Source organism: Mchenga conophoros, linkage group LG20 (assembly GCF_057382185.1).
Source record: "Mchenga conophoros isolate Kocher_MC1m ecotype Shallow Benthic linkage group LG20, M_conophoros_male_GT1.1, whole genome shotgun sequence".
Lineage (NCBI taxonomy): Eukaryota > Metazoa > Chordata > Actinopteri > Cichliformes > Cichlidae > Mchenga > Mchenga conophoros.
In genome coordinates this window covers 5,338,830-5,366,044 of record NC_140545.1, presented here as the reverse complement: position 1 = coordinate 5,366,044, position 27,215 = coordinate 5,338,830, and the positions used below count along the sequence as shown (strand labels likewise).

The 27,215-nt window shown below is 40.1% G+C and overlaps 1 protein-coding gene across 2 annotated transcripts in view; it reads right to left on the bottom strand.

The window, feature by feature from the left end:
- The window catches only part of casz1 (castor zinc finger 1), a 167,985-nt gene that overhangs the window by 85,964 nt on the left and 54,806 nt on the right, over nt 1-27,215 (bottom strand). For both annotated transcript variants that reach the window (XM_085258602.1, XM_085258604.1), the window contains one exon: nt 2,435-2,482. The gene's annotated coding sequence lies outside the window, so the exon portion shown is untranslated. The remainder of the gene's footprint in view (nt 1-2,434; nt 2,483-27,215) is intronic.

Below are 27,215 nucleotides of genomic sequence, written 5' to 3'. Positions count from 1 at the left end.
TCAGCCCTGAATGAAAATGGAGGGGCTGACACATGAAATGCCCTCACAGCTGGGCTGCCCCAAGTCAAAAGAAAAACAAATACTTTGAATGAGAGGGGGACACGCCGCTCCTGTCTGAGCTTCCTAAGGCCCTAAGCCGCCACCGGGAGGTGGGCTTTCACGATATGCCGGTAATGATGGATGGATTGGGAAGAAAGTCTATTCACATGGAGATGTTACATCATAAATATTTACACAGGGCTGCCGTTTCCATGTAGCCTTTGCTTGTTTTGACACACTGGAAAAATTTTAAAGGACAAAAAAAAAGTGCAGGAGAAAGAAAAGCGCAGAAAACGAAAAGGCAGCCTCTCTTTTTTGTTATTATACTATACTGAGTGATACAATAATACTAAATTGAGTTACATGACTTGTTGCTCTTTTTCTCAGTGAGACAAATTATCTTTCCTACGGCGAACTGTGGGCTTTATTTACTTTTATTTGTGACTGAATGAACTCGTGTTTATTACAGAATCATTGCCCTCCTACACACAAATTCTGAAAAACTAACAAAACACCAAACAAAGAGTCTGAGTTTCAATTATCTATCGTTCTCAATTCAGTCATAAATTTTCTCTAAAGATCTACAAGTGCTGGTGGGGGGGGGGGACAAATATAGAACAAACAATTTAGCAGATCATCACCTTACTTAACAATCACACCCAGTCTGCCTCATCTATCACTGCGACCAAAGAGAAGTAAAAGGGAGACATCAATGTTGTTTGTAAGCAGCCATACAAATTTCTGCTCGGTGAGCTCAATTAAAAGCCTTGAGGTCCCCCGAGACCCCCTGTAACCAGTGAAAACAATTTTGGCAGTTTAATTTTCCTCCCACTGTCTAAGAGAGGGACTCCACTTTCTAGCCTCTACGTCTGTGGGAGCCAAAAAGAGAAGGAGGGGGCGGGGTGGTGTGTGTGTGTCATGCCAGCCCCGTGTTGGAGCAAGCTGGCCTTTATGATTAGTTGCATTAACGTATATCAAAAGCCAATTAAACTAACTGTAACCAGTTATGCTGTTGTTATGCGGTCAGAGGCAGGAGTCTGTAAGTAGTCTACACAGCAGTCGAATCTTAACTTTGCTTCGACTTCCAAAGGAACTTGTTTAAAGATGTCCCCAAGTGCGAGTGCATACCTGTGTAAAGAGAAATCTCAGCTGACCATCCTGTTTGCTATGAATTATCCAATCTTTGTGGAAATCTGGGAAGCGCGCTGGGTGTGCATCTTAGGTTCTGATTGATACAGGGAGTGTGTCTTCTTTCTGGTGCGTGAGTGACACCACCAGAAACAAAGGAGTGTTGGTGTAGCCCTCCACCTCAATTCCCGGCCATGCCAACCCCCCCGCCCCCCCACACCCGGTGATAGCGAGGGGTCTCTGGTTTGACATGAGACAGCCCAGACTGTCACTTCTGAATGTTTAGATCCCTCTTGACTAGGAGGCCAGGGGCAAGGGCTGTTGTATGCATCCTTATGACAGACTCCCACATCAGCATTGTGCTCATACCAGCTAACATCATTAGCACAGAAGGTTTCATCTCAGGGAGAGAGAAAAAAAAGCAACCCAGTTTCTTCAAGTCACAAGTCATTAGTGTCCTCTCGAGAGTCAAATTGTACAGAGGCAGATTTTTTTTTTTTTTTTTATCAGCAACAAAAGGTTTTATACTCTTGTTAATTTGGTGGATGTCATCTGTACTTAGATGTCTGTGTCTAATGTCTGTTACAGTAATAAATGCCATAAAGTGGAAAAAATTATATTATTTCGTCGAGATGACAATGTGGGATGCTGCTACAACAACATCTAAACATAAAACAGGCATAAAAGAACAGTTCCCCTGATAATAAGAGTATAGCGTGCAAAAATGGAGAAACTGCAGCGCTATAACATGCTGATTTTATTACCGCCAGTGCAAAGTTCCAGTTCTCTAATAGATTATTAGTTGTATTTTTATATTCTATATGTAAATAAGCAAGTCAGCTAACACACTTCTCAACAGCTGTTTATGTCAGGAAACAAAATGGGTGTATTTATAGGAAAAAGCATAATTCGGTTGTAGTAGTTTTTGAGTCAGCCTGACAGGGTTTCTCACAAACAGTGTTAGGAGTGCATTTGGTTCCGTATAGATCACCCATAGTAAGAAAGGCACAGAGAGAGAGAGAAAGAGAGAAAGGGGGGGCCCTCTTTGGAAAACAGATACATCAGTGAGCCTGTATAGTGTACAACATCGCTGTGAGTTAATCAGTTGGAAAATAAAACGGTGGGATTCTAATAAGTCATTTGTCAATTTTTACAACCCCCAGACACATTGATCCACGGGGATTAATGAAGATGCCTGATATTGTTGGAGATATGAACAGGGGAGATGGTGGGGACAGTAATCAGTCATGTTGGGGATTTGTCCTACCTCGTTTTCTCTTCCTGGGGAGTCACTGCGTACAGGAGCTCACCTCATCTAAAAAGAAGAGCAAAGGAAAAACATTAAAAAAATAAATAAACCCAGGCACTGATTATTCCGATGTATATGCACGTGCATACATGTTCTCGCGAAATCCATACATTTACCCAGCTCAATCTAATCTGCAGTGGCTGACATAATGTAACGAGCCTCCAGATGATGCAAGAGGAAGATGGGTACTTTTTGTTCACTCCTTTCCTTTTGATATGCAGAATAATAGTGCACAGATACCCAGGCCCCATGTCCCAGCTGGGGGAAAGCAGTGACTGAAGGAGGAGACTATAGTTTGTAAAGCCCATTGAAGCATGGGGAGCAACTGTACAGAGTACAGTTGTGTATGAACCACGTCTGTTCATATTTCAGCCGTTTGCCAGAAATAAATTAAGTTGGACTATTCTAATAGTAGCTTCCTACGTCTTAGCTGAAGGTGAGTTGACACAGTCTTATAGAGCAAACAATAAAACAAATCACTTCCCTTTGAAACCTTGGGGGCAAAGCTTACTTGTTGGCAGAGATACAGAGATTCAAATACTACTTAGATAATGAACACAGCTGACGGGGCCAGAGTATGTGGTGAGATATCTCCATATTCATATTGTGGAAAAATGGCATTCATTGCTAAAACATGAACCTGCTGCTTTTTCTCATGCGGAGACAAACACACCCTCGTATATGACATCAATAAGCGCAGACAAAGTTTTAAATCAGGGCAGAAACTGACTTTGGCAGAACCAGTTGAGTCACTCTTAAATCCTCTCAAAAGTTTCCTAACCTTGAGAGCCCATGCATCCCAGAAAAAGTAATAATAATTCTAACCTGATCTTCCTACTTATTTTATATCTCCCCTCAGCAACCTAACTTCTTCTCGGCAACAGTGCAGTTATTAATTCATGAGGCACTAATTAGTTCTTTGTTTAATTTTGTGTTAAACAGACTGACCGGAATGATAACGACTCGCGCTGTAGCGCTTCGGTCCCATGCCACTCCTGTTTGCTACAACAAGGGAGCATCGTGCGACTAGCATGATGAACCCAATTCCCTTCTAAGTTGCACTTCATTAAGTCAAAATGTGACAAGGAGCTTAGAGGAAGAACTGGCAGATCTGATCATACATAACAATGCAGGCCCAGTAAGTTTGAGGGGGGGTGGGTGCTGGTGCACGAGGTGGTGTGCGGGGTAGTGAATTCCAGCATGCATGTTGATAATTTTCTATTTTTAACCCTTGGGGGCCGTCTTTCATTTTCCTTTAATTGTTTTTGTTCAGAGCTGCAGTGTCCTCTTTTTAAATTGCAGCTCCTATCAACTCTGCTGATCAACCCCCTGTGCAACATTGCAAGCAGACAAGTAAACAACAGGGTTGCCCTTTTCTGGGATGTAGTGCAAATGCTCCGGTAACATAGGTGACAGTGCACACGCATACATAGGGTCAGATATTTACACATTATGTCCAAGGAAACAGTGAAACGGCATGTCGGTGCAGCGGCGACAAACAAATTGAACTTGAAAAATATCGTTTATGGCCATGTGAGTTGAAAAACCTGCTGAGTGGAAACATTCATTGTTTTAACAATGAATGCTTGATCAGAGTGCAAGAATGCATTAAGGTAGTGCCATCTACCCATATTTTAAATGCCTTTTAAGAATGTTTTTGTTGAGGGAGTAGTTGGGAAAAACGTCATTCATGAGAATCACAAATTTACCGTCTCAAAGATTTTTATTAGCTGTCCCGAAAAAACCTCTCCTTCTACATACATACCTTTAATGGCATGCCTTCACTCGATGCCCGAGTCTTAAAAGAAGCTATACGCACACTGGGTAAACCCTTCAGTAAACTACAGTCATCGGTTTTGTACATGTGACAGATAGCACTTTCATTGGGATATTTTTTTCCACTCCAAATCATCTGCTGACAAGCTTTGCTAAGATGTTTAGCCTCTCCAAGTATCTTCCCACTGGCTGAAGATATGATAAAATCAAAAAGCAGACAAGTAATTACACTGTATAATAGGCAAGATTGGCATTTTCAAAATCATTTTCATGTGGATGGAAATGACATTGCACAGACTATTCTGTATTCACTGGTGCAGATAAATAAACAAGGCATGGAGAAGAAGGGGGGCATACAGAATGCACAGTACAATGGCAAGCAGGTCAGTAATTAGAAACTCTGTTTGCACAGTAATAATTTTAATATATTCATCAGGAAACAGAGCATGCCTAGCATGATAAAATCCTATCAAGAAACATATCCCAACTGCAGCAACCTTTTAAACATACTGGAAGCTCATTGTTGAGAACCTGAAATAGCAAAATAAATATATAAACACACAAAAAATTAGAAAAGCATGCAGCTACACAATCCCTACATTGCAAATTTCACCCTTATAAGTTGTCATTATAGCAAGGCAGGGATATGCAACTCTTTCGAAATGCCAAAAAAGTCTTCGGTCTGGATCGGTACCTGCAGGTAAATGTGCTTCTGGAGCTTTTGACCTCTTTTTAGCCAAGTGCAAACAAGCTGAAGCCCTCCAACACCAAAACATGTTTGGCGTTGATTGTGCGAGCAACACGTGTGTAACCTTGTTTGTTATTGGGGTGGCAGTGATGATGCTATGGAAATTATTGCAAATTGCTTAAAGGACTCCTGACACGTAAAAAACCTTGACCTCGCAATGCCATTTCCCAAAGTCAGAATAATGTGTATTTGTTAGAGAAATTCAAGGTGGAGCACAAAGGTAATCAGCACGAACAACATTTTTACAGAAGTTCAAGGAGCTCCAAGCTAATCATCTACGAACTATGCAGCTGCTTTCATGCATGCATATGCCGATGGCATATATATGTATGTATACGCACACGAGGCAAACCACAACCGCATACACTAAAGCTTTCTCTAAACTTAAAGATGGTACACAAGACGAGCAGATATATCCCTCTGTAATGTTGCAATTATTACCAATTTAAATAACAGGAACACATGAAAAGCTACTCAGCTCAACAGAACAGTTTTAAATAATAACCCTCGTTGCTGTAATGACTGCCAGCCCATTGTCTAAGTTTCCTGGTTTCATTTCCCACACATAAACTCAGAAACTTACTAGTTTACGTGACCTCATTCTACATGAAACAACCTCTAATTACATGAAGTGGAAGCCGCAACAAGAATACACTTCTCACTGAATAGGTCTGTACTTTATGTCCTCTAGCCTGTGTTTCCTTCTGAGTTTTTAAACGCACTGCAGAGTGAGCAACTGATCATTTACTCATGCATATTTGACAGCACCTAGTAGGCCCCTTTTTGTTCTGTCACTTCTGGCTCCTATTCTCCTTTTCCCCTAGGAGAGGACAGAGTCAGGGGCTTGAGGGCAGCTACCTACACAGTTCCGCTGTCCCCTCCTCGCCTAATTTTTGTTGTCCAGCCCTTTGAAACCTCAATCTCATGCAGAACCAAAGAATGGTGATCCATGTGCAACAAGTGCCGGTGCCATGGAAACCCCCGTTTTGCCCCCAAAATATTCCTTTTTATCCCTTTTGAAGACCTGTCACCAGGCAAAGCAGGCATCACACGACCCTGGGCCTAGCCATGACAAAGCCTATTTTCTGCCTGCTTCTTGATTGATTAAAAAAGACTTTTTAGTAAAACCATGTTAAAGGACACAAAAAGTGACACACAGAAGAAAAGGGATCTTGCAGATGGCCCAATCAGACGGGTTTCCCTGTACTAACGCACAAAAAAAAAACCACAAAAAGAAAAGAAACAATATCATAATCGCCACAAAGGAAGGGTCAGGCCAAAGCATGAAACTCGACGACAATGGTAATTACGAAAATGAAAGAAAGACGGGTTGGAATTTGGTAGGTGTGTTACGTTGAGCTACATATCAGATTCTTTTACATGAACTGTGTGATTTTTTTTCCCTGGAATCGGACGACTGAAAACTCGCTTCGCTGTAGCTCTAAATACTGTGGTGGGGTTTCTTTTTGGAAATGACGCTCTCGTCACCGCAGGACATTCATATCCGAGCATTGCTCTAGATTATTACAGGTTCCCACCACATTTGGGAATAAAATTATACACGCAGGATTGTAGTTCATGTCTGATGTGATCAATATTCTATACGTTAGACGGGCGACGGAGCAAAAAACAAAAAGACTGGCTCAGCTGCTCTGCATGCGCCAAACGAGGCCATATTACTAAAAGAAGCACAGGTCGATAAGAAACTATTTTTCTGTTTTTGTTGGCACTGTGTCATATCTCTGTGACTTAACAGTTTTTGCTCACAGATGGAATGTGGAAACTGGTGTATCATGTTATATGTTTTAATATATCAAACGTGCACAGGAACACTTTCATCAGCACTGAAGAAAAGAAGCTGCTCTCTTTGTTTCTGCGTAGAGATGTGGAGCAGATATTTACCAAGAGGATAGGCAGGGGGTGGCGGCGGTGGTGAGGGGGTGCAGAGAGGAGGAGAAGCATTAGAAGCGTCCACACATGAGCAATTAGTATTCCAGATCCTGATGGTTCTAAACACAAAAAGGCCTCACCAAATCCCCACGGCGGAGGTGTCAGACAGAAAATGACGAAAATCTGCTCCTTGACAGGGAGTCATTTATATTTTAGCTTCGTTCCATTATCTTAACGAATCCATCATCAGCCAATGCAATATTAACAGCAGAAAATCAACTCATTAGATCCAGGGGGATTTAATCAAGATTGCAATCATGTATGCGGTTCCTGGAGAGTTGGCTTCTTCTTTTTTTTTTTCTTTTTGGTCCTTTCCACGTAATTGCCGCATCTCAGATCTTAATAAATTATTCTCGATCTGAGATTGATGCCCTTTTTTTTCATTGCCTCTCACGCCATGCACTCACTGTCTCCAACTATAATATTTACCATAAACATTATTATGTCATGGGCACACAGTTTAAAATGGCCTTTAGCTAACTCGCAGAAGTAATTGGCTTCTCCAATTCTCTCTCGTTTCCTTGCTAATTGCCCAGTGATATTGCTAACAGTTCCCCGAGAAAGAAAGAAAGACAGAAAAGAAAAGAAAAGGCCTCTTTTGCACAAGCTGGGATGTGTTGCTAGGATTTTTCAACCTTTATATGTGGATGTAGAAAGAATTTGCCGTGTTTGATATTGCTTAACAAGACATGCAAGCAGATGAAAGGACATTCCACTTTTGATATGTAAAACTTTATGTGAAACCCTGGAGGCAGAGAGAAAATAGAAAGAGCTCAAATTTCAGGTGGATATTTTTTAGTCATTTAGTCTCAGTTTCTGGGGAAAAAACAACACCGATAGATAACTGACACTCACGCACACAGACACACAATTCTTTAAATCTTAAGAACTTTTATCAGTTAAAATAAAAAATGAAAAAACCGCTGTCCTACACTGAAACTACACACTGTACTTTTAAATCTACATTTTGCAAAATCAGAAACACTGCGCCTTAATCGTTACCTGTTACTCTGCGTCCAAACATGTTGGATTTGTTGTATAAAATGTCAAATAATTAATTTAAAGTTCAACTGAAACTAGTATAAAGATATTTTATACTGTTGTTGTGTTTTTAGCAGCTGCATCTCCTTTTCTTTAACAGCACTCTATAAACATTTAGGAAGTGTGGAGACCATCTGCTATAATATTAAAAGCAACTTTTAAAGGGGTCCTTCTTTACAGTATTCTTCATTTCATAATGTTTTCTGAACTAGAGGTCTGAACTGCAGGCACGCCGGTTTATCTCTTGGACTTTTACAAAATCTAGACTGTTATTTGCTAACATAAGCAAGGTCTTCTCTAAAAGACTCGCCTGTATGGCAGCAATATGCTGAGCCAAAGTCTGTAAGTACTGTGCAGCATTAAAGGTGAAATCACAAAGGTGCAAGATGACCATGTTAATTCACCCCGATGCCATCTGACCATTCTGCAGTGATAACACTGAAGATGGTCATTCTTGTCTTTAGTTTGAACACGGCAGCATCCACGATTTGGAACAAAATTAAAGCGGGACGAAGTTTTCCACTTAACCTGAGTCTTTCTTAAACACGCTCAGGTTCACAGACGGTAGCAGGATGTCTGGACCTTGTTTATCTGTTTCTCTCTCTCTGCATGGCACAGATTTGCATTAACACCTGTAGATGCAGAGATGAACTGTGTTTGCTCACAATGGTTGTGTTCCTGAGGATTTCCTGGAAGTGAGTCCATGCAGTGCTTCCACTGCAGAAGAGAAACGTGAGTTTTTAATATTATGGCATCTCAGAGTGCAGAAATCAAGGGCATTCAGTGCTGTTTTTTGGCCTTGATCCTTGCAAACAAAGATTTCTCTGAATCTTTTAAAGAAGCAGATGATAAAATCCTCACAGTACAGTTCAAACTGACTGTCTTTAAAACTGAGCTTTTTTTTATTGCCACAGCTGCAGACCCCACCTTTGGACTTCTTTAAATACTTGCAAATTGATGCAAATGTTCTGAAACTCATCTTTGACACAATATTTAGATGAAACCAGACTTCAGGAAACATAATCTTATTGTTTTAAAGAGAGGCACATGCAGTGTTGTGTCAACCAGCTCAGCTGCAGCTCCACGTGATGTTGCTAATGATGCATTATTATTATTGATGCCGACAGAACTTTTAAAAATGCATTCACCACATTAGATAGAGTGATACCCAAACTCTAAATTTATCCATTTGTACCACCTGATCGGATGACAGGGGGAAAAAAAATTCTCCGGCTTCATTATTACTAAATAGGAAAATTTGCTTTTAAATGTAAAAATCTTAACACAGCACAAAGTGGTGTAAGTATGTGTTACATGTGGCTTTGGGAGGCTAAATAAGGAGATTAGAGAAGGGAAATAAGGAACTAGGAAGCACCACCCAGGTCATAAGAAGACATCAGCTGTTGAAAATGTACGCAAAAGTTTCATTATTTTTTGTGAAGCTCTATCTTCTCTCCTGCTTTCCCTCATGCGTGTGACCACAGAGCTTCTTGCCCCTCACAGACAAGATTAACTTCTAATATGTTCAACATGATCCAAAAGTGTAAAAACTGTCAGAGAGACCTTTAATCTGCCTATGGAACAAAGCCTTTTGTACAAGGACTTACCTGACCTTGTCACTGCAAGTTTAACTTGCTGTCTGTTAGGCAATATAAAACCCTAGCCAGTGCTTCTCTTCCACCCCCTCCCTCTAAGTCTTTTTCCCTCCCGCCGCCTCGGTCTCTCTCTTGCTTGCTCGCTCTTCCTATGCACAGAATGGGGGTGTGTAAGTACAGCACCAAATGCTGTGCTAATCCCTGTTTCTCTGAGATGGCCAATAGTAAATCCGAGCCCTCTGTAAACCAATCTCAGAGTTTTTTATCTTGATTTATTAGATTACGTGGCCCGGGTCCCTGAGCTCAGGCTACACATACTAATCCTAATCGGAATAGACAAGTATTAGGCCAGTTCAAGGGGAGCTAAACAGCAGCAGTGGCCAACTTTCAGTAAGAGGGAAACTACAAGCTTATAGGCTTGATGGAGCTTTTTATCCTTTTTCCTTTTTTCTCTACTTACATTAGCAGAATGAGTGTGTAATTAAATACATAAATCCTGACACACCAACCCTCAAAAGGCCTAAAAACCACTGAACCCCGTCCAGTTTGGCTTTCTTTTCCCTGCACAATGAAGTTACTGAGCCAAGCCCAATCATTTGTATTTTTCTCAGATTTTTAACTGTGAGCAAAGCAAACATGAAAGTCCCATTGAAAACAACTGCAAGAATTAATTTTACATCTCAGTGAATTCAAGGCAGTGTTGTCAAATTATAAGCAACAGGGCTATGTAACTAATTTCCCTTGGTCCAGAGACCTTAAGTAATTTTCATCTGCGATAATAAATCGCACATAATTAGTAAGGTGTCTGTCCTCTGTTTGCCTTTTGCCACTAAAACACGGTCACATTAATGTTACTAACTTTAAACCGGTATGAAAGGATAGTTTCAGGCATGCTGCAAATTGCTGGTCTCACACGGTTTTCAACCAGTTCAGCCACTGCGGATGGCAAGTGGGTTAGGCTGGATGGAGTCCATGTGACACATGAGGCCAGGGCTGGGGAACATTAAGAAGTGTCTGCTTGTACACTAATGCTGGTGGCAGCTGTTAGTCTGCCAAAAACTGCAGCAGCAGCAGCAAGGATATCCTGAAATACTATTGAAAACCGCTAAACCTCCTCCTCGCTGATGTAAAGCTATACAGCTGCTCGGCGCCAGTACAATCACTGATCAATCTGGGAAAGTTAAAAATGGAGCCAGGTTTGTGGACTAAACACGCTGCTTTTCAGCTTAGAAGGTCAAAGTGGGGATCTCCAGGGAATGCCGAAGACTAATTTTGCTGTATTTTAGAAAGTTTGTTCAGCAGCCAGAACAAATGCAACATATGCTGACGCATCTGTGTGTCTGCGCCGCAAACGATGCGAGCGTGCGTCTGGTTGTGTATTCTTTCCGAGAGTACGTGGAGATTTTTTGAGGCATCACCGGAGCACAGAGGTTGCCCCTGCCCACTGCCCTCAGGGGTGACAGGGGAGCTAAGGGAGATGTGACAGCCATGTCTGCTCCCTGTATGTGTTTGTTTGCCCCTGAAAACGAGACACCAATCTCACTCCAGCCCCCTGGGCATGTTTAGCTGTGCCTCCACCGCACCGCCTTCATCTGATACAAAGTGGAAGTCCACCCGGTAATAACATGCATCTCCGCTGGTGGGGTGAAAGTGGATACATATACACTTCAGAGCAAGAAAAAAGAGAAGTTGGCTGATACATCCCCCCTTGTATTCGGCATTGTTACGATAAGTAGTGTCAGGACGCAGCAAAGCACATTTTGAAGTAGTATCGCTATAAAAAGCCTAACATAGCATGTAAAGTGTTATGCGATGTTAAAAACATGATCCACTGCTTCTCCATGCCAAATAAAAGTGAGGAATGAATTTCCTTTGCACTTGTGTTTTGTCCTTAGACCCAAGAGTCACCAAGTGTACTTTGCAAGGAATATTCATTTCCTTAGGATGGCCTCGTCAGCCTTGTGACCCAATCCATATCCATTCTGTCCTGTCTGCCCTCCCCAGTCACTGCCTCTTTTCTGTAAGTGGCAGATATTTCACCTGCCTATCAGTTTCCCTTTAAACGTGCTGCTATATGCAGGAAAGGCACCCATATAGGGTCACTGACTGTCCTCTACAGGCCCTCTTTGAAGCTACTATCTGGTCGTCTCTACTTCCCCTCCTTCTTCTATCACTCAAATTACAGTGTGTAGAGGTCACTGGTAGAAATGGGTTCAACAGAGCTGATTAACTTTGATCTAGTTTTACATATTATTGGGATGGAAAAAGTACAAGCCTTGGGAGGCTCATGACTTAAAAAGCAGATCATAAATTTAGGCCTCCCTAATTTATATTTACAACGGGGAAATAGTAGGCTTCTTTCATTTTTCTCCAGTGCCTGGAACAGAGCCTAGAGGATGTTCTGCAATGTTGTGAATGCCTGACTAGAGCGCACACTGCATTAGTAAGAGTTTGCTTGTGTATGCGGTCCACAGCAAAAGGCAGTTTACTAGCAAATAATGGGAATCAGATCATTTCCATGCAGAAATGTGCAGCGGGAAAGAAAGCAGCTGCTTCGACGTGAGGAAGGTAGGAGGAGGTTAAAAGGAGTCAATGGAGGCTAAAGAGACAGCAGGTCTACCGATGACAGAAAGAGTGGCCAGGGACTGCAGTTCAGGACTTCTGGAAACCACATCAAACAGACTATGGAGCGCTGCCAAGATGAACACACACCAACTGTTGCAAAAAAAGAACGTGAGAGAGGAAGAGGGGAGGGCGGACAAGTGGAAAAAGGACAGTTTAGTTTAAAAAATAGAGGATACAAAGATAGAAATGTATGGGGAGAAAATGGGGAGAAAAAGAGAGACAGATGTTGCCACAGAAAATCCAATCAATCAATATTAAACACAGTATCACTTACACATTTTATGATAAAGTTATAATTTAGCTTAATTTAGTTTTAGGTTAATTTAGTTCATCATGAAGCAAAATAGTAACCATTGGCTGGCTCCAGCATCTCATATGGGGACTCAATCCACTGTTAAACTTGGTTATTCTAGTTATATATTAATGAGATATCGAGTATTGAAATTAATGAGAACAAGAGTGGAATTAGAGTAAAAGAAGTGGCTTTCCACATCTGCAGATATGCAGGTGTATGTAGGAGATATGTAACCAAACACATTATATTTTTTTAAAAAGTTGCTGCTGAGTTATTACAGCAATATTTGGTTAGCTTATAACTTGATTTGCAATGAAAGTATGACATTTTAAAGTCTGAGCAGTACAAAAAGAAATGTCTTGTTAACTCTTACTAGGTGAAAAAATGAGGTCGGTCAAGCTAAAGAAAACGTATCATTAAAATTTGATATTAACTATTATTTATCTAGAACTTTTCAAACGTAAGCATTTCTTTGGCCCTGTCTCAAGTCACAATGTTTCGTACCTTTAATTTGCACTCAAGCGTGCTCATCGCATATGACTTTATCATTAGTCGGCTGCTAGTGGACATCCCAGGCTCTGGTTGCTTGACCTTTTAACATATTTATCCCCCTGCCATATGTGATTCAGCGACTCACCGGAAGTCACTTCACTCACTCGGCTCAAAGTTGCCAGAACTGAATCGCCCGTTGTTATTTGAAGTTGTCGAATGTCACCGTCTTTCTATGATTCGTGGCTGCCACGTAGTAGCAAATCGTTTCACGTGTGGACGCCCCTTAAATACTGATGCTAGCCAACAACCTAACATATTATTTTATCAGACATTAACATTACACGCGTTGTGTTGTGTTGCCGTTCGTGCCGTGCTTGATTTCAGGAAACACCCTGTCTAAATTTAGAAGCAATGCAAATAAATTCATCATGGTGCAAATGTACCAGTGTAAGTATCCAAATTTAAGGAGTGTGTGTCATACACCACATATATTGAAATTACTACGGGTCAGTTTAAATTGACAACATTTTATACATCAGCAAAATGAAGAAAATTGGAGGATTAAATGTAATTTAAAAATAAACTTCTTTTTGACTACATTAGTAATTAATATCATTAACCGGGTTATTTCAGGGTTGTGCATGACAACTGTAGTTATGTTGTGTGAGTGTTTGTTTCTATTCTAACAAAACGAGTAATTCAGGGTAAGTCTTCTTTCTGTTTTGATTAAGGCTTCTACATATTTCAACTGTTACCCAGAAGAAAATAGAACGATGACAGGAAAAGCTATACAAAGACTCAACAAAGTTTAATGCAATAGCTTCATTATTTAACACGATGCTATCAAAACTGAGACTGATAAGGCACTATAAATATTCTACAGCGCTTTAAGCTGTTTAGAAGCGCTACAACTGGCCTTATTTATACTAACTGCTCTATTATTTGTAGTGTGTCCAGAACCCCCGCACCCACCCACCCACTCTACAAGCCTGCAGTCAGGCCCTGTTCTCAGGGCTATCAGAAACCAGCCACTTGTTCAGCACCTGACTAATACCCACTATAATGTCACTTCTATATTTGTATCCTGCTAATCTGCTCCCAGGCTCCAATCTTTTCCACTTTCTTGCAAATTTATCACTAGACTGAAAGACTGCTGCCAGATCCTAAGTGCCTCACCCTTTTAAATTAAATAGTGGCATTTGTGATAAAGCCACTAAATTCCTTATCTAGCTGACCTGAAGCGTCTTTCAAGGCAAAGTGTCACTTTTCCTAAACTGGAGCACTTGTGACGCCATACACCCCACCCTATCCAACTGCCACACAAACGCAGACACGCAGGCAAGCACACACCCATGGACTGTCAGTTTTCTTGTCCTTTTCAAGGACAGGATTCGGAACAAAACACAAGTGAGGCTTGTTGGGGAACAGACAAGTGCTTTTACAAACGTATCTATAAATAGGCAGGTCGCGGTTGTTTTCATTTACAATGTAAATGTTGTTTACCTTCTAAACTAAGCTGTCTTGTTCTTACAGTAACTAATACATAACTGGAATAACAGTTTTGAGGCTTGACTATCATGTGACCAGAGAGCAAACTTAAACCATAATATTCTTAAATAGACAGTAACAGAGGTGTGGAGGACATTTTCCCCATATTTTGTCACTTCCAAGATATTACAGCTATAGAATAATATAGAAATGATTAAGATACATAAGTTATCCAGTTACTCTGAGGTAGTAACGTGTGTCTGTGTATGCCGAGCATATTCAAAGCCCCACATATTTTTACCTTAACTAATTCAACTAAACCCATCTTAAACTATGCAAAACCTTCTTAATTGGTCTCAGAGAAGAAGTCACGGCCAGCAGCTCCAACTTAGGTTATCTTGTCCTGTGCCTGGACTCAAAGAAACACTCGCATTGTCAATAAATTTTTGTACACTTCCTTCCCATTGTGGATTCATGACCTAATAAGGCACTGTCTGAATTCTGGGGTTATTTTGAGTTTGTGTGATAATGCTCACTCTAACTTTGTCCCTCTTTAGAGATTCTAACAGGAGGCAGCCAGGAACTTTCAGATGATGGCAGTTTGATCAGATAAAAGAGAGAGCTTAAGGTCTTTTTTTTTTTTTTTTGAAACTATGTTTAATAAAACTGCAAATAATCACAAAATTGACATCAACTATACTAATTATACTCAGAATAGCATTAGTAAGTAGGCGGCAGGTACACAAATATAACAGGACAGAATAATCAAATGAAAATCATCCAGAGTGCTTTCCTTGTTTTCACCAGCAGTGCTGCTGTTTTCATGCATACATGTTTTTTGGCCTTTTCTCGCGTTTCTAATCTGTTTTTGATAGGGTGAGATGTGACTTCCTATCCAAGCCGCTTCTATTGTTTTCCTGCGTTTTTAGAGGAATGAGGCTAAAAACAAATTGTTCCTATGTAGAAGGTCAAACAACATTGTTATGAAACGAAGAAAATGAGACTAAAGGTAAAAGCGCACGGCCAACAGGGCATTCCTGTTCCAGAGCCAGGACCTGTAAACACCACTTTGTTGATCTGTAATTAAGAGGAAGAAAATCTTCACTTTAGCACTGTGGGCTTCTCGCAGTGATACTTCCTCTTAGTCTCAGTCTCTTGTGTTTATTTATCAGTTTCTAAAACTGTACGCTGAAGGACTCCTTGATTATTTAGACAAGACACAGGAGTATTTCCTGGGCCAACAGAGTGAAATCTCTGATGCAGGGCTCCAAGCAGGCAGCTTGCTTAATACTTGACCCATGACCTCTCCTGGGTAATAATGCCTCTGTATCTATCCTCACACACGTAGCGGCACAGAACAATCACACATTCAGATGCCTGGAGAGGTTTCACAAAGCTGTGAGAAACATAGTCGAAAAAGTTCCTATTTCTAGCGACTCTTGTGATTTTTTTTAGGTCATACCTGATCAAAAGCTTTCAATTATAAAGTCAAAATATGAATATATTGAATTAAGAGAGCATTAACACTATACATCTCCCATGCAAAAGTCCCTGATCTTTGGAAAATGTTTTGCCCTTCTTTCCTTTCACCAGAACAGAGCCACAGGAAATCAGCTTTTAGCACTTTAAGCAGCACTTCCAGACATCTAGATTGCCCTCTGTTTAACATCTCTGGCATTTTCCATTTTCTTCACATTTTTTTACAGTACACACATTCACCCCCACAGCTGTTCCTCCCTTTAGTCATACTCACTCCACACAATTCAGAAAATCTGCCATAAAGTCAAGCAACTGTAAGCTGAGAACTGCTCGCAAAAATAAAGGGCTCTCAGAATAGATAAATAAAATCTCTGTTATCCAGCTGCCCTCCCTAAATCACTCTCAAACCCTTCAACAAGTGGTCACAAGCCGGGGCAAAACAGACTCTTTCAATAGCACATGACAACCACAAAAGAGGATTCTGTTAGATTCCAAAACTGATTGCTTAAGTTTTACAAGTAAAAACTGGGCTGATTCTGTATCTTTGAACATAATTACAGTATGTCCTTGTATCATCCTTCCTGTTGGTAAAGTAACCGCTTAGTGCCCTGCATACATTCCTGGGAATAAAAAAAAAAGAGAGCATTCTGAAAGAAGGGAAGTGGGAGGTTTGTCAGGCTTATTTTCAGTCAATATTTTAGGACTTTGGCTTTTGTGAGAGAGGAAACTGGCTGTGAACACCCATAAGCAGAAAGTCACACTTTCCACACATTTCACATATCCTCCACGGTATAGATGTTCATATGTGGACGGAAGTTACAAGAGGTTAAGAGCGATAATAGCCTGATTGTTTTCTTTTCCACTTTTCTTAAGCGAGACTAAATCCCACAGATTCCCGGCCTGCCAAAATGATCGTGTTTTTACTGTTTTGGCACTCGGATTTCTGCAGAGCAGCCTCAAACACAAATTCATCTCCAAAGGCCCAAACATTCGCTTGCAGCCGCAGCACAGCATAATTTGCCAGAAATACTCTACACGTGCTGCTCTGAGCTGACCAGATTTTCAACCAGCTGCTAATATTACACCATTTCAGCTTTTCTGGCGATTGATCAAATAAGCTCAGAACACTTACAGCGCAGAATAATGGAATTGCTTCGAGTGAAATTCAAACGGCTTTCAAGTAAAATGCCTACTTTATTGCACTCGCTCAGTCTTTCAACAATACTTAAGGATTATCTTTTCATAAGGGTGTCAAAGCTCCTCAAATGTTAAAAGAGGTTTCACAGAAACACTTTCTATTATGAAATGTGGTTCAAATAAAGCCAAAATACCCACTTCTTCACTTCTGTTAAGGTGCTTGTGACCAGCCACACAGCATACACAGAAGCCACTGCACAAGCACTGGTCCCTGTGATTTAATACACCTAACAGTGGTCAGACTCACCAAGACAATAAATCCACAGTCAGCCAAAGGATGGTCTCAAAATTCCCTACAATAAGGCTGCAGATAAATGCCATTTTGTGCTCACTGCATTGTCTGCTTGCCTCTATTCTGGTAATCTAATGTGTGCTACATGCTCTTGGTCACCTTGACTTTGGTTGCCATAGTGCACAACACAAACATATCCCCACCCAGAAATACACCAAATAAGGCTTGGGGGAAAATCTCATAATCAGACGGCACAGAGGGAGAGGCAGATATAACCTTAAATATATTGTAAACAGGTCAAAGCTATTCCTTTGTGTACATATCCTGTGCATGCAAGAGGTTACCGGTGACACACACGCACACAGTCTGGCTAATTAGTATACAACAATAATTGTCCTAAGCTCAGCTATTGTTGACTCAAAGAAAATGATAATTGCACGGGCATCAACAAAAAATAAATTGAAGTTCTTTAGAAGAGAGAGGTCTTTGAGGACAAGTCTGTTTGTACCAAAAATGACCTTTAAACACCTTCCTCCAACACAGAGGAATCAGGCTACAAGAAGGCAGCCATCCTGTCTAGCTGTCGACCCCGGCAGATGTGAGTTCTGAAGAGTTCAAAAGAATTCTGCATGGGGGCACCGCCATTTACATAATCCTCCAGATATATTCCCCTGCAACCTAATCAAATTATTCACAAGTCTAGCCCCTAACTATGTAGACCACGCGATACACAGCCTTTCCATTACCAGCCTCTGTGTCTTAATCATATCGAAACAACCAATGTCACTTTTCCCTTTAGATTGGCCAACAGACACAGCAAACAAAGCATGGCTGTGTCTGACACACAAAGATTTCAGACAAACAACATCCTTCCCCCCGTTGTCCACTTTGTTTGGCATTTCTTATTGTCCTGGGATTTTATTTACTTTTGAAGAACAGAGTGCACCAAGAGAAAGAGAATTTTATCACTGGAAGTACACAATCTTAAGACAATAGCACATTATGTTCAAATGATGCTTTCAAGGGAAGTTAGCTGTTGGAGTAATTAGCAGGGCAGAGTCGGAGCTATTGAGAATAACTTTGAAAGACAACTGCAGATGACACGAGGGATTTTGATAATCACGGGGTTGGGTCCCTCAAGGCCTAATCCGAAAAGGAGATAAAAACAGAAGTGCTGATTCAAATGCAAGTATGATTTATGCAGAAATGTCGAGCTCGAAAATATGGTTCTTTACATTGTGCAATTGCTTATAACGTTTGTGGTACATTCCAGCTTTCCGGACTGGTTGTACCACTTCTGTTTTGCGGTGCAGTGCAAAAGAAAGAACATGTAATGTCCTACAAATGAATAAAGTCGCTCCAATATCATGAATCCATGATGACGCTAAGTAAAATGATATCCGATGAAAGAGCTCTACTGTTTAATGCAATTTGTTTGTTTGTTTGTTTGTGTGTGCGTGCAGGACACACCTCTGGGCACAATTCAGTTCAATTACAGTAATACCAAGTTGTATGAGTCCACTAATGAATCAAGTTATGGCTAATATCCATGTTTTTCCAGACTCATAAGTTATATAGTGTGTGGCTTTACGTGTCAACAAAAGTAGACAACAAGTATGAATACTTCACAAACGTCTCTAACCCAGCAACATAGTCCAGCTAGTCAAAACTGCCATTTGTTTCAGTTAGAATAATTACTAGAAAAGTGTCCGTGCTGACTTCAAGCTGTATAGACAAAAGTATTGGGCCACCTACACATTACACCAGGGGTGGGGAAGTCCAGGCCTCAAGGGCCAGTGTCCTGCAGGTTTTAGATATCACCCTGGGTCAACACACCTGAATCAAATGATTAGCTCATTACCAGGCTTCTGGAGAATTTCAAGGGATGGTGAGGAGGTAATTTAGCAATTTAAATCCGCGGTTCTTGGATCAAGGACACGTCTAAAACCTGCAGGACACCAGCCCTTGAGGCCTGGAGTCCCCCAACCCCTGCATTTCACCTACAGGAGCATGAAGCTCCCAGTGCAGTGTTTTTGTGCTGATGTTGATGCCAGAGGAGGTTTGGAGCTCTGCAGCTTCTGAGGCGCCGTAACTGTGATGCACTACTACTACGCCTCAGCCCTCAGTAACCCGCTGTGTAACTTTACGTGGTCTGCCACTTCGCGGCTGAGTGCCTGTGGTTCCTAAACACTTCCACTTTGCAGAAATACCACTTACAGTTGATGGTGGAATATCTAGGAAGGAAGAAGTCTCACAAACTGACTTCTTGCAATGGTGGCATCCTATCACAGGACCACATTCAAATTCAGTGAGCTCTACAGAACAATCCATTCCTTCACAAATGTTCATAAATGTGGACTGCATTTCCATGTACTTAATTTTATAGCCCTATGCCAAGGGGATTGAAAATATCCTTCAAAGAGTAAGACAGAATGGTCCAATACTTTGCCCATTTAGAGGATTTTGGATGTAAAACGTGATAACACTGGAATTTTTATCACATTAGAAAAATGTGATAAAAAAAAATGTGACCTGTTTTGTCATTTTTCAACCACCAAAGTCAGATCAGTTTATCCTCAAGTTCAAGGTAATATTTATGTCATATTTGAATTCAAAATTTCCTCAGAGCTTTCCAGAGAAATGTCCAGTCTATTCTCTGGGAAAATACTGCGTGACATTTCATCCAAATTCACTAGGTATCAGTATTTTAGGCACACGCAGTCCCATGCAAATTAGGAAACCAAACTGACGAGTTTTCTTTCTCACGCGAGGTAAGCCCTCTCTGGACATCAACAGCTTTTAGGAAGTTAAAGCAAAAGTGTTCAAATTAGCCGAAGCTGTTGCCAATGCTCGGCACGGGTATGTTTCATGGCTTCCCCGATCACAAAATGTTACCAGAAGTCTTCCAGTACCAGCTACTTGAACTGTCTGATGAACCCGGGCAACCACTGACATGATAAAGTCATGGGGATAATTTATTTCCTGCCGGTTTCTGACTGCATCTCTGATTTCTAATATGATATACCTCCACATCTAACCACAGAGACTGAATTTCTATATGTTCATTTTGTGGTTGTATTAGTGCGACCTCTAGATAAACCTCCAATAAATGCAACCAATCAGTCACTGTGTGGAGTTCTGTATAATTTCCATGTCGCAGGAAGCACAGATAATTTTCCTTTTCTTGTTTTTTAAATCAGATTTGCTCTTTCAGTTCAATAACACAAAAACTGCAACGTTACAAAAAAGTTTCACCTGTTCCAAAACCATAACACACATGATCTCGTTGCTCCTTTACTTAGCATTGTTTGAGGCTGAGAAACATCATCCCCATTGCTAATCAGCCTGTTTTTGCTTTGTGTACGATATGCTGCCAGGGGGTAAAAGGGTTAATGGATCAGCCAAAGTTTACATCCCATATGCGGTCAATTTTCAATGACTTCTTTTCCCACATTGAAATAAACTATTTTATGTCTCCAAATATGCAGATCATTTTGCTTAATGAAAGATGCTTGACGTCTCAGATCCAATTAATATGCAAATGTAAGTGAGGATTTATTTGTGACATTCTGTATGGGTGAGAGAAAACAAAAAGGCTTCTTAACAGTAACACTAATTGCTGTGACTGATTGTCACATATCATCATTCACTCTGAATCTTCTAAATACCAAAATTCTGATAAAAATTCTCACATGCACGTGGTTAGATATATTCATTTTTCTTTGTTTATTGGTTTGTTATTGCTCTACAGTGCACTGTGTCTTGTTTTGGCATGTTGACAGGAGATGCTTAACCAACCAACAATCTCTTACCCTCTGCAGTCTACATAAAATAAATAAATAAATACGTTCAACACATAAATAATCTTTAACTTGCATTGAGTTTAATGTTATTTTTTTCATTTAATGTTATAAACTAAATCAATTAGATTTTTATGTAAGAGCTGTGAACACGTGCAGTACGTTCAAGTAGAGAACGGCGCAATTTTGGTGTATTTTGATTTTTATGACGCACCGTACATTGGACAACAAATTAAAATGCGTTAAGACTACGGCTACTGTGGTTCCTTCATCTGATTACTCATTACTGCTTTGTAAAACAATACTGTGAAAAGGCTGTACTAGCACAGATGTCACATACACAGACTTTATGGCTTTCACACATCCAATCTCGATTCCCACTGTATGAAAAGCCAGACTCATGCAATTCATCTTTGATGTGGAAAAACCTTCAATCAGTGATGTATTTATCACTGTAAAATAAAATCAATAATGTAACTCAACTATTAAAATCCTTTAATGGATGGAGCAATATACTTAGCTGTTTGCATCATCCTCAAGTTTTAATGCCAGAGGCACTATAGAGAATAGCAGTTGCATTTCAAGAACCGTAAAGCGTGAACGACACCTATTGTTACATATTGCTTTAATGTACAGTAAATATTAAACTGACAAATTTGTCCTATGCAGGACTTTTAAACCAGTGAGCGCTCATCCAGAAATACACACGGTAACTGATTTCTTGAACATAACGTAACAGAATAATTATGTCTGTCTTATATATATATATATAAGTATATAAGTGCATCTCTATTTTAAGTACGTCACAAGAATGTGCACCACTGGACAACCCTAAGCAATTTATATATTTCACTGGGTGAAACAATGATTTAGTGCACTCTGATCGAGAAACACATCCGGGGCTGTAAAAACAACAATCAACCACTTTGGATTAAAAGACCATATGTCCTTTAACAACCAAAAAAAAAAAAAAAAAACATGCTGACGAGCAATAAGGTAGGCAAAATAAAATGATCCACTGACATTGCCTCTAATGCTTTTAATCTTCTGGTGATAGCTTTATAGCTTGCTACGTTGCTTTGTAAGGCAAACAAACCTCCCCGTCTGGCGCGGAGTCAGTTCAAAGGACAGCACTTGGATCCAGATTTTTTGAGTAGCTGCATCACCTGTTACATGGAAATGAAGCTGTCTAGGTTTAATTGCAGTTTTAGGCTCAGTGAAGGAAATTCAGCTTAGTTTTGCAATTGTTTGGGATTTTATCAAGTTTAGTGAAAACATACAGATCTGGCTATTTGGGCAAATATATTTGTTAAAAGGTTTGCTGTTTGAAATCTGGCGACGGTGCCAAAAATGTCTCGATCATTGTGTGCTAAATGATTCAAAATGTTACAAACTGCCTGAATGAGAAAAGTGACAGGAGAACAGAAATTGGAATTCCATCCAACAGACCTTATTAATTTATCTAATGTGTCACATTAATGCAAACTTGATGCTGGTACCCTTTTAGCATTTGGTCATTTGTAGTTTTTTGTAAACAAAAATGTTGTTTCCGTTTGTTCGCGTTCTTTTAATCCAAGCACTTTTCCCGAAAAGTATTTCAAGTATGAAGAAATTTCAGGTATCACGTTGCAAATTTCTTATCCTGCTTCCGGAAGAAGGAAAGTAACATTAGATACTCGGGCCTACAAATCAGCAAAATAACTGTACTGCACGGTACACATCCGCCACTATAGCTAGGCCAAGCATATTCATACCCAAAGCTTAACAGGACTCTGCAAAGTCTTGAGCAAACGTATTGCTCGTGTCTGAATCTGTCAGTGTTTGTGTGTGCACTTGATGTCTGTTTGCATGCCGACCTAGCCTCAGATTGCTGTTTGAGGATGTAATTGCTCTGCTCCTCTCCTCCTCGGAGTGGCCCAGGATGGATCTGCGCGGGCTGTTTAGCAGTCAATGGCCGGTGCAGATTGTAAACAGATCTCCCATGAATTGCGGGTTTAGCGGTTTTGTGAGTCTCTAAACAAGGTTCTACCGATAACGCCATTCTCTCCCTGACAAAATCAGCCACTTTGCTGCAAGGGTGTGATTTGAGAGGTGCCAGTCAATGTGATTGACACTATTAATCCCCCACAGGAGCGAAGAGGTGGAGAAAACAAACCATGCCCTTATAGAAAACATGTCCCTGTTTATTAAATCCTACTTTGGGTAAATATTTCACCTATCCATCTAACTGTGCAGAAGAGTCAAGCATGCGCTGGTAGGTGGGAAAGAGTTTCAACTGCATTGCTGACTAAACCTATGTTTAAAAGAAACAAACAGACAAAAAAAGTTGCAATCTTAGCATAAGTAACAACTGAACACCCTCAAACACATACATGCACACACACACACAAGCCCCAGTATCTTAAATGATCTGCACAAAACCTATGAGAAGAATATCCAGCGTGTGCTTTCTAGCTCACAAGCTCATCCATGAAACTTAAAACTGAAATGTGAGTGTTTCTCTTTGCTTTCCAAAATCACTCTTGATTTGTATGCCGTCATCCTGATTAAGACCTGAGACAGTTGCACAGCACTGACATACAAAGCACACTGTGGCTTTTCAATTATAAATTAAGCTCTACTGGCCAGTAGGAAAGCAAGTCATCAAGCATTAAGCACACATATTAATTTTCAAAGAACTAGTGGTAATGGGAACATCTTGGAGACAGTGGCGATGACTTGTCTGAAGCTGACAGGACACTCATATTAAATACTTAACCATAGTGGGCGAAAAAATCCTTTTGTAGACAGTTTTTAAACATGCATGCACCCTTACCCATAATGTACAGTGTCAGTGCGAGAAAGTATTCAACGTGACGTCACAAGTCAACCCATGTCTAAAAACCGAACCGCTGATGGAAAATTTTAATTTCATGGGAAACGCTGCAGGAGCTACGATAAGACTAATAACAGAAGCGAGACAAACACTGCAGAGTCCACCGTGCAGTTTGCAAAGCTTTTTGTTTCCGTGATGTGTTTGACAAAAGTGCAGAAAAAAAAATCACTAATGAAAATTACAAATTGCAATTACAGGCCAAACTCTTTGATGTAATCTGGATTGCTTTCAATTATATCATAATATTTCAGCAATTAAATCAAGTATCTTTACAAAAGGCAAAGTGGCCTTCTGGACAGATAGTTCCAGTTAAAACTATATAAATAAAGAGGTCCTAGTCACAACGAGTGGTAAAATGTGATACGGGAAATCTGAAAATGCCAGCAAACTTTTTTTTCTAACTTAAGGGGACTAATCATTTAATTAACCAGAGAAAAATCAGTCACCGGATCTGAAACAGCAGCAATTTTCGTTCACCAGTCGACCTGTATGATGGACTAAAAGAATATATGCACTGTGCCAGACTATATGTGCTGTCTATACATGTGCAAACAAGCCTAGCTGTGAAGTTACCCAGTGCAGTACAAGCAGAACCATGTGATTTCTGCTCCATATTGTAAACAATAACTCTGACTTTTAGACTTTTACCAAAGTAAAAACATGCTGTGCAAAAAGCAAAAATGGTACTGAGAGCTTCCTGAGTTTAAGCACTGCCTAATGATAGCGTTTTAAACACATTCAGCAGTCGCATAATTCCAGTAAAGGAACAAAGCTGAAGCAAGCGCACGCGCTCTATCATTTTTTTCCTAACAAACGACGTAAAAATGGTCCATTATAACGAGGAACAAAGAGGATAGACCCCATGTTACAGCCAACCCCTCACTGATGCCCTAGTGACTCGGCCAGCCACTCTCCCAAGGCCTACTCCTTGATTAAATGCATAATCCACTACTCCCCATCCCCAATGATTTAGTGTGCCTTTAAATCAGCTTGCGCACACATAAAAACCTCAAATAAAAATCACCAAGAAAAACCATTGCACTCTAACTGTTCTATTAAAATGATACCCGGCCCAGCCTTTCTTCTCTGCAATAGCGTTTATTCCACATGAATGCATATCTTCATTTTTTTCATAGGTATGCATATAAAATATTTAAAGTTTAAAATGTCACAGTTGAAACATCAAATGCGGGAGTCTCTTATTAATCAGCAAGGATTGAGGTTCTCTTTTAAGGTTATAACCCTTTGAAAGAGCAAAAATTACATTTTTGACCTTGAAGATGAGACAAACTCATAAACGTAAAATAATTTGCAGTTTAAAGGGGAAAGAGATATCAGTTACCTCAGCCAGCAGTGCTCTGGGTTGTCAGGGGAAGACCAAACAAGTCTCATTTTCATATTTACATCCAAGCTGTTGAGATTAATTTGAAATCACATCAAGAAAAAAAAAGAAAAGAAACAAAACTCAGAGAAAACATCAAAAGGGCCAACTGTCAAAGTTTCAAATCCACGGGGCCCTAGCTATCTCCAGCGTGTGAAACGCAGACTTTTTTCTTGCAGTTTTATTAAATGGTGCATGACATTTTCATTACTCAAGGAAATTAAATTGACTAATTTTCTTACAAGCCCTGTACGTCTGCTATTTTAGGGAGGTGCACAGAAGAGAGCAATTGTTTCAACACCTACACAAAAGAAATGCAAACACGGATGAGCTCGGAGAAGAAAAGTGATTTCAAAGCTTTTAATGAGGAACTTTAGGGTTTTGCTCCTTTTCTTAAAACTGGGTTTTGATCACATCCCCAAGTGCTGATTACTGTTTGTTCATTCATTTTAGAGCCATGTACCGCACGGCGCGCTACAAACTGGAGCCTCCATTTTTCAATATATTGACTCTGAAACAAATTACAGCTTTCCAAAAATAAAAATTAAAAATTAAGCAAGCAAGAACACACATTTACTTGAATAGGCTGGAGACTTAAATAACAACACGCTGGCATATTTATATATTACACATGCTGATAAAATGATACATCTCAATGTAACTGTAAAGGTGAAACCTTTAACCTGTGGATACAGACTTTAACCAGAATTTGTGCTCATAATCCAAAAATAAGCCATTTGTTTTGTTAACACACAAACATATTCATCATCAAAATGATAACAATCATCATCAAACATGGTGTCACACTAAAGCAAGGTTAGGGAGATGGCTCCAGTTTAGTATTAAAGATTTAATCCATAAAGAGGACGCTTTGGTCAAACGCGGCGAGGACGGCTGAGGAAAATATGGAGTCAGCCAGGACCTCGACATTGCCTCTTCTCTGGAGATGAAAAGGCTGATTACCTTCACCTCTCAGGGGTGTAAGCCACATGGCTGACAACATCATTGGAAAATAGACTACTGAGCTCCTCTGGGCCCTATAACAGCTTACATTTAATGTGGGGGGAAAATTCACACTAAAAAGGAGTTGACACCACAGCCATACTCTCATATTGTTGAATGCGTTATGAAGGAAGCCACTTATTCCTTGATGCTGGTTGTGAAACAGTGATGGCTGAAAAGGGATTTTAAAGACTGTGTAGATAATATACTGGCGGCGGGAGTTAAAAAGTGCAGTTTGAGTAATGCAGATTGTTCTCACTTACTTAAGCTGCATTTCTGCATTCATCTGGAAGATTTTTCCTCATAGCAAGAAAATTCACATTAAAGTTGACCTCAAACGCTCATCCTGCAGCGGAGCCGTCCAGTGAAAGAATCTATAAAGACAAATTTGCTGATTTCCAAAAAGTATTTGCCTAATTTTAAACACAATAACAATTCAAAGACGGAACGAGTGAAAACGAAAACTTTGAAGCCAGAAAAATAATTCAAACCAAACGAGCGAATGTTTTTAAGTTCTCCACAGTGTTTCGGTGACACACTGTGCCATTGGATTAAAAAAAAATAGACAATTTAAAAATGATATCCCAGTAATCCTCTGATGAATAAGCTGGAACCCTCTGTGTGACCTCTGTGTTCATCAACAGCAACCACAATTTAGTGGCTGCCTGAACTCTATTTCAAAGGTTACTGAATTAACTTAAAATTACTTACAATGCTATTAAAATGCTGAGCTCTTTTGTTGTGGCTGTAAATTAATTTAAAA